This window comes from Pantherophis guttatus, chromosome 6, assembly GCF_059756535.1.
Source record: "Pantherophis guttatus breed Tessera chromosome 6, ASM5975653v1, whole genome shotgun sequence".
Lineage (NCBI taxonomy): Eukaryota > Metazoa > Chordata > Lepidosauria > Squamata > Colubridae > Pantherophis > Pantherophis guttatus.
The window spans coordinates 40,155,804-40,162,910 of record NC_142068.1 but is presented as its reverse complement, the minus strand read 5'-3'; the positions used below and the strand labels follow the sequence as shown (position 1 = coordinate 40,162,910).

Here is a 7,107-nt window from a genome sequence, read left to right as displayed (position 1 = left end):
AATTCTTACAAAGCTACTATTTGTACATTTGCCAGGCTAGGACTTTGCAATGTAAGGAAAATTAGCTCCTTTTCTCCATTCTGAACTGAACTAGTAATATCATGTAGACAATCTGAATAACAAAATTGCACAATTTATACTATTCCTTTCCCTAAAACATATGCAAAATCTAGTTCTGTACAATTATGACTTTAAGTGATGGCTCTGGGCAGGGCCGGATTTAGATGAAAAGAGGCCCTAGGCTATTCCACTTATGAGGCCCTTTCACCTATAGTGAAAGTGTAATTTTAATTTTGCTAACAATTTGAATGTAGGCTCCTCTTGATCTTGAGGCCCCCTCTTGATCTTGAGGCCCTAGGCTGAAGCCTACTTAGCCTATAGGAAAATCCGGCCCTGGCTCTGGGGCCTTTTGTGTAGAAGAAGCAGTAAATTCAATTTGGAATAAAAGTAACTGGAGATTTGACTGTCAGAGAAACAAAGACTTAGTCTTTCTTGATGCATTTCATGTTCCAATGAAATCTCTACAATATTGTTTCTGAACCTTGGCTGTGATTCAAATGTGTGGATTTCAATTTCCTGAATTTCCCAGCCAGCATGCTGGGAATTGAAATCCATATATCTTAAAGTTGCCAAGGTTCTGGAACACTGCTCTAAAGCAGGGCTGTCAAACTGCCGGCCCGCAGGCCGGATGCATCACACAGTGACCATCCCCTCGCTTGGTTTAGCGAAGGGGGGGGGAGTCCTCATATGTCACCTGACGCTGCCGTGACAACGTGAGTTTGACACCCCTGCTCTAAAGGATCAGCTATTTGAAGAGATTCTTAGGCAAGGCAAAATGTTAGTGACCAAAACTTACAATCTTAGGTCTCCCTATGTTAATTACAGGGTTGTCCGCAAGATAATGATGTGGTCAATAAAGCCGAAATGATGTGATCAAATAGTCAGTGCACCACATTCTACAAGCACTCCCAACTGATTTCTAGATTATCCTGGTAATCCTGCTGTCACTATTTTATACTGATGCTCATTATAAGAAGGAAAATAGAAAACAGAACAAACCTGGAACTCCTCCATAGACTGTTCATGTCATATCTTTCTCCTTTTATCTCCTAAATCTTTGTTCATCTACTACTCGTGTGCCTGACAAATCATCCGTTTGATGATGGCCTGGTGATCAGATACAAGGATCTAATCTAGGACTAAGGCTAGGCTACTTCTGATCCGCTGCAGTTACAGATATTATGCTTCAGTCTGCAGAGTCACATTTGACTTAATTAGCTAAAGCCCTCAAAATGTAAATAAGAAACGAACAAATTCCTCTGCAAGAAGCTATCAGAATATGTATAGCCTACTTTCCCTCAAGCCATGGGTGTCAAACTTGATTGCATCACATGACATATTGTGGCGTGGTGCAATTTTTGCCTTTGCAGAGCTGGGGTGGGCATGGCCTACGTGTGACACATCCAGCCTGTGGACCACCAGTTTGACTGGCCTGCAAGTTAAGCTATCAGATCAGAAGTTACATTATGTCATGACCTTGACCTCATGTTCAGAGTTTTTACTTGACTTTCACACTTTGACACTGCGATATCATGTTTGGTAAATAAGGATGAACCAGTAACATGATTGATGCTTCATACTGGTCAATATATCTTCAAGAACTGCATCTGAATTATGCTGTCTGTGGCTTGGCTTTATATCCATTTCTTGGCTTTATATCCACAGATATAATTTATGCCCATTTCTAAAAAGGAATACTGTGTTATGGAACTTGAAATTTTTTTTTTTAAAAAAAGCAATCAAAATAATTAAGGGGTCATAGCACCTTCATTATGATGAAAGACTAAAGCATCTGAGGCTTTTCGGTTGGGATATTTTTTTCCCCCTTCCTCTTTAATACCATACATACTTAAACTTTGGAATTTGCTGCTATCAGATGTTATCAATTTCTGTGGCTTTGAAAGAAAATGGAAAAAATTCATGAAGGACTAGACTATCAACAGCTACTATCTATTTCCAGAATCACAGGTGTGAAAGCTGATTTTAAATTTGATAATAAGTCTACAAACCATTTCCCAAACAATCAACAGGTGCAGATGGCTCTTTTTTTTCTAGAAGAGAGCAAGCTTATTTCCTTTACACTGAAAGAACAAGAGAAAAATATCCTGAAACTTTCTCTGCTAATTTGCCTATATACAGGATTCTCAGTTGAAAATCAAGTACCTACTGGAATGCTAGTGTTATTAGTTTTACTTTCTCCTTAATAAAGCAGAGTATTCTCAATATATCAAATCATAATCTGAGCGATACATTTATAGAATTAATCATATTCAGTTTAAGCTGCCAACAGAGAAGCCTGACAATTCTCCTTAAAACACCTTAAATGTGAATTGATAGGGGGCCTCATTCCCTGGTGTTCATATTGTGATGCTGAAAACATCTGTGTGGCCACTGCATGACATTGAATGCATGGAGTAGAGGGGCAGTTATTTTGATTTAGGAACATTTTTCTTATGTTCTTATATATTTCTGAAAGCTGTATTTATATCTTATTATACAACCAGAGTGATAAAAGATTCTGAGAGAAGCGATAAGCATTATTTATTTGCCCTTCAAACTTTATGACTGTTCTTTTCAATTTTTGTAAAGTATGGGCTTTATGTGTAATTCGCTAACAACACAGGGTCCCTATATGTACCAATAGCTCTATGCCACACATTCTGGCTTATCCTTATTTGTTGCTGCTGATAAAATAGGACATTAGTGGGGCTGACATATAAACACATGATCCTAGGGCTTAATTAAGACATTTGTTTCTATTTTGAACTTCCCTTTCTAAACCTACTATTGGGTCCAGATTTGTTCATAAAATGTTCTACTGCTATTGTGTATCATTAGATCAACAGCAATATCATTGAAGAGTCAATGCCTAAAAGTTTGGAATTACAAATATAATATACCAAAGGTGCTTTTTCAGGAAGCAACTGAACTTTGTTTTTTCTTTTGAAGACATTTTGCTTCTCATCCAAGAAGCTTCTTCAACTCTGACAGGAGAGGGGCAAATGGAAGGATTTATATTCCTTGCAGACAGACAGAGTAGGAACCAGGGGCACTACTCAAGTGACCCTGAGTACACAGATAAACCTTCAATGACCCTCTAAAAGAATGCAGATTACCAGCTGTCTGCAAGGAATATAAATCCTTCCATGCCCCACTATCCTGTCAGACCTGAAGAAGCTACTTGGATGAGAAGCAAAACGTCTTCAAAAGAAAACACAAGAAAGTCCAGTTGCCTCCTGAAAAAGTACCTTGGGGACAACCATGATCTGGAGGACTGAGAATCTCTACAGACTTTTAACAAATGTAATAGAAATTCTAATTCTACTTATTTTAAACTCTGTGTAAGGAACATGTAACTCAAGGTCAAGATTAAGCATAAAGTTAAAAGAAATGGGTATTCCTTTGGACAAAGATGTTACATTCCAAGAGTATGTACATACCAGTTCTTGGGGTTCTTTTTATAACATGAGAAAAAAATACTGGCAATTGATTAGTTTGCAAAAGAAAAAAAAACCAATGGATTCTTACAGATATGTAAATTTTAGCTAGTAAATTTTTACAGATATAGCTTCCTAAGTACCAGTGGATGCTTTGAATACCCTGCTGTCCACAGTTAAAGCCATCATGTAAGCATGTCATAATTAATAGTAGTATCTTGTAAGCTCTGCTTCTTTCAGCACTACAGGAATTAAGATCTCTCAGTGCCTGAATAGGTCACTTCAGTGTTTCTCCCAGAGAATTAATGCTAAGCAATTATACAAAGCATTAAAGGATTCTAACAGAATCTGCTGCTCATACTTAGAAAGCAGTTATAACCTTTACCGCATTGTAGTTACTTTTTTCTTTTCCATGTTGCACTGCAACAAAGAGAAAGAAAGAGATCACATAAAGCTATGAAGGTCAAGATTATAAAAACAATTTGTGAATTAAATGTTTTTCTGGAGTTTTTCCAGTGGGTGACTCAGTCATAATTTGAAGTGCAAAGAGTAAATGAAAATGAATACATTTTTAAAAAAACATTGCTGAATGACCATAATAACCAATTAGCCTGAAGTTCATGTAGCATTTTGAATCTTATGCAGAGTTTTAAAATAAAATTTGAGTACTGCTCACCAACCAGTACAAGCCATGCACTCCTATGTTCTTCCAATAAAGCAAATAGTTTTAGGAGTGTAGCCTAAGCATCATAAACATCCTCTGATTAATTTGAGGGGAGGGGGATAAATGCAGCTATTTAAATTTGTTCGACCAGTGTCTAAGATTTTTATTCTTTATTACTCCTTTTAAGAAAATCTTCATGTGAACTTAACAGTCTTGAACAGGCTCCCCACAGAGATAGCTGTGAACTAACTAGCATATCACATTAATTCAATGTCTGTCATTAGTTTCAATTCTGACCGACATTAATACAGAAGTAAACCAAACCCAAATTATTATCCCATTAAGAGTAAGAAATCTCTGTTGGGAAATAATTTGAAAGACTGCTCCTGTAGTCTACTACCCTGAATGGGCCTAAAAAAACTGGAAAGGAGGAGAGAAAAAATTAATCTCCTTCTCCCCTTAAAGATGAGGGGGAGGAAAGCTATAGCAAATCTAGACAGCATACTAAAAAGCAGAGACATCACCCTGTCAACAAAAGTGCGTATAATCAAGGCTATGGTTTTCCCCATTGCAATTTATGGCTGTGAAAGTTGGACCATAAGGATGGATGAGCGCCAAAGAATTGAGGCCTTTGAACTATGGTGCTGGAAAAGACTCCTGTGAGTCCCTTGGACTGCAAGGCGATCAAACCAGTCAGTCCTACAGGAGACCAACCCTGACTGTTCTTTAGAAGGCCAGGTCCTGAAGATGAAACTCAAATACTTTGGCCACCTAATGAGAACGAAGGACTCGCTGGAGAAGAACCTAATGCTGGGAAAGATTGAGGGCAAAAGAAGAAGGGGATGACAGAGAACGCGGTGGCTGGATGAAGTCACTGAAGCAGTAGGCATGAGCTTAAATGGACTCCAAAGGATGGTAGAGGACAGAAAAGCCTGGAGGAACGTTGTCCATGGGGTTGCAATGGTTGGACATGACTTTGCAACTAACAACAACAACAACAACCCTTAAAGAATGAAGAATTGAATAGCTGGATGTCCTTCCTTCCAGTAGTGGGTTTCAATTTCATTTGCTACTGGTTCCCTCGTGGGTGCACACACGCATGCGATGCTTCTGCGCATGTGCAGAGACATCCGGATGGGTGGGCAAAGCCTCCCACCACCACTGCTACCAGTTTACCTGATCTGGGGCGAACCGGTAGCAACCCACCACTCCTTCCTTCCCATGACAATCATGTGCATCTATATATCATAAAGAACAGTTAGCATCATTAGTATTTCACTGCCCATGCTAAAATTTTCAAAGGAGAAAATCAACAGTGAGAACTCTACCTGAAACAAAGATCACAAATCTACATAGCAAATACATTATGCTGCACATAATGAGATTATGCTGCATGCCCATTCCCCTTCATTTTTTTGTTTTTTTCTCACAGATTTGATATGTAGAGAAGAATTGTAAGGATGTGAGTGTGTGAGACAGAAAGGCACACACACACACACATATATGGCTACCTTTGAATTTGGTCACCTTTCTGTCTCACATACCTATATATATATCTCTCATTTTCTCCCACTGACTGGCAAATATTGACTTGATTGGGAAATCATTACTCTTATTTAATTAGGGGCTTAAAAATTGGAAGAGCACAATCTTTCTGGATCCTTGAAAGGGCCAGCTGTCTTTAGAAGTAAAAGTTGTTTGGACTTAAGCGTCTTATTCCCAAATAAATACCCTGGTCTAATAATTGAGTCCATCAATATTCATAAGGCAGGAATATCTGGAAAGATCTAGAGATGTTTCCAGGGGCAGGAAGTAAGGGAAAGGGTTAAAAAAATTCCAATATATAGCAAAATACGCAGTTTGCTGATTTGTATGTGAACGATTCTAATTTTGCTGAAAGATAATAATTTTGAACTCTCTATTTTATTTATAATTTTCATTTGGAAAAAAAAGGCCTTTCATTAATTTTTTTAAAAGGATCTCTTTGACTAAGTGCCAATTCATCAATGCATTAGAAACAGAACATTAATCTGTTTCTCCCGTCTCTGCCATAATTGTAACATTTTTCTTTTAATGAGGTAGAGTAGGCGAATGGGAAGGTAATTGTGCCGATAGTGATGGAAGGTTTCTCTTATAATTTCCAGACTAATGATGACATGCAACTGGTATTGTTTCTTTGAAGCAAAGGGTCTTTCTTCACAAAGAGATGGATTAACAGTAGAAGAGAAGGGCCAAAACCCTCCAGCAACTGGCACTCCCCCAGCACACAGTATGCACACACATCCATCTTGCACTTCTTGCCAGATAATGAGTGCAGAGTGCTCGTTTATTGGCAATATGAATAACTGGGTTTGGCAGGTTAGTCTAAATGAAAATGGCAAGGTTAGAAGGGATGCAGAGTGGAAAAATGAGATCGTTGCAAGGTGACTGCAGAAAACTGTCTTCCATATGCCATTCAATGGAATGGTACTGAAGCTAACGGATAAAATTTGATATAATCCTACCTTGAACAGAAAGCCCTAGGGCTGATAAAGGAGGATTGCCATGCAGCTTAAAGAGGATGACCTGTTTTCCACTATACGGGGCATTTCAGAAGGCTGTAAAGCTACAATCCATTCCACTATCTATAAAAGTGCTGCAGTTTCTTTGTTAAGAATAGATTTGTAGAGTTCAGGAATGGGGTAGCAATTCAGAGCTGCATCTGTTCAACGTATCTTGTTCTGAATTTCAAAAGTTGCACATATCACATAAGTAACTATGAAGTAAAGTTATATGCCATGGTTTTCCATGCCTAATCACACACACACAAAATGCTGGTTCTTTCCTGATTGTTCTGCGTTTTTAAAGGGAAAAGTTATGCATTATATGTATACTATAAATAGTGGTCCCTAATTTTGCAAGGCTTTATTGACATTACATACACACAGACAAATACAAATTATAGGA

General features: G+C 38.1%; 1 long non-coding RNA gene across 1 annotated transcript; it reads left to right on the top strand.

Annotated features, from left to right (window-relative positions):
- Positions 1-664: 664 nt before the first annotated feature.
- On the top strand, positions 665-2,292 carry LOC117678830 (uncharacterized). The gene is made up of 2 exons (XR_004595147.3): positions 665-773; positions 1,937-2,292. It is a non-coding gene; the product is annotated as an uncharacterized LOC117678830 (long non-coding RNA).
- The last annotated feature ends 4,815 nt before the right edge of the window (positions 2,293-7,107 follow it).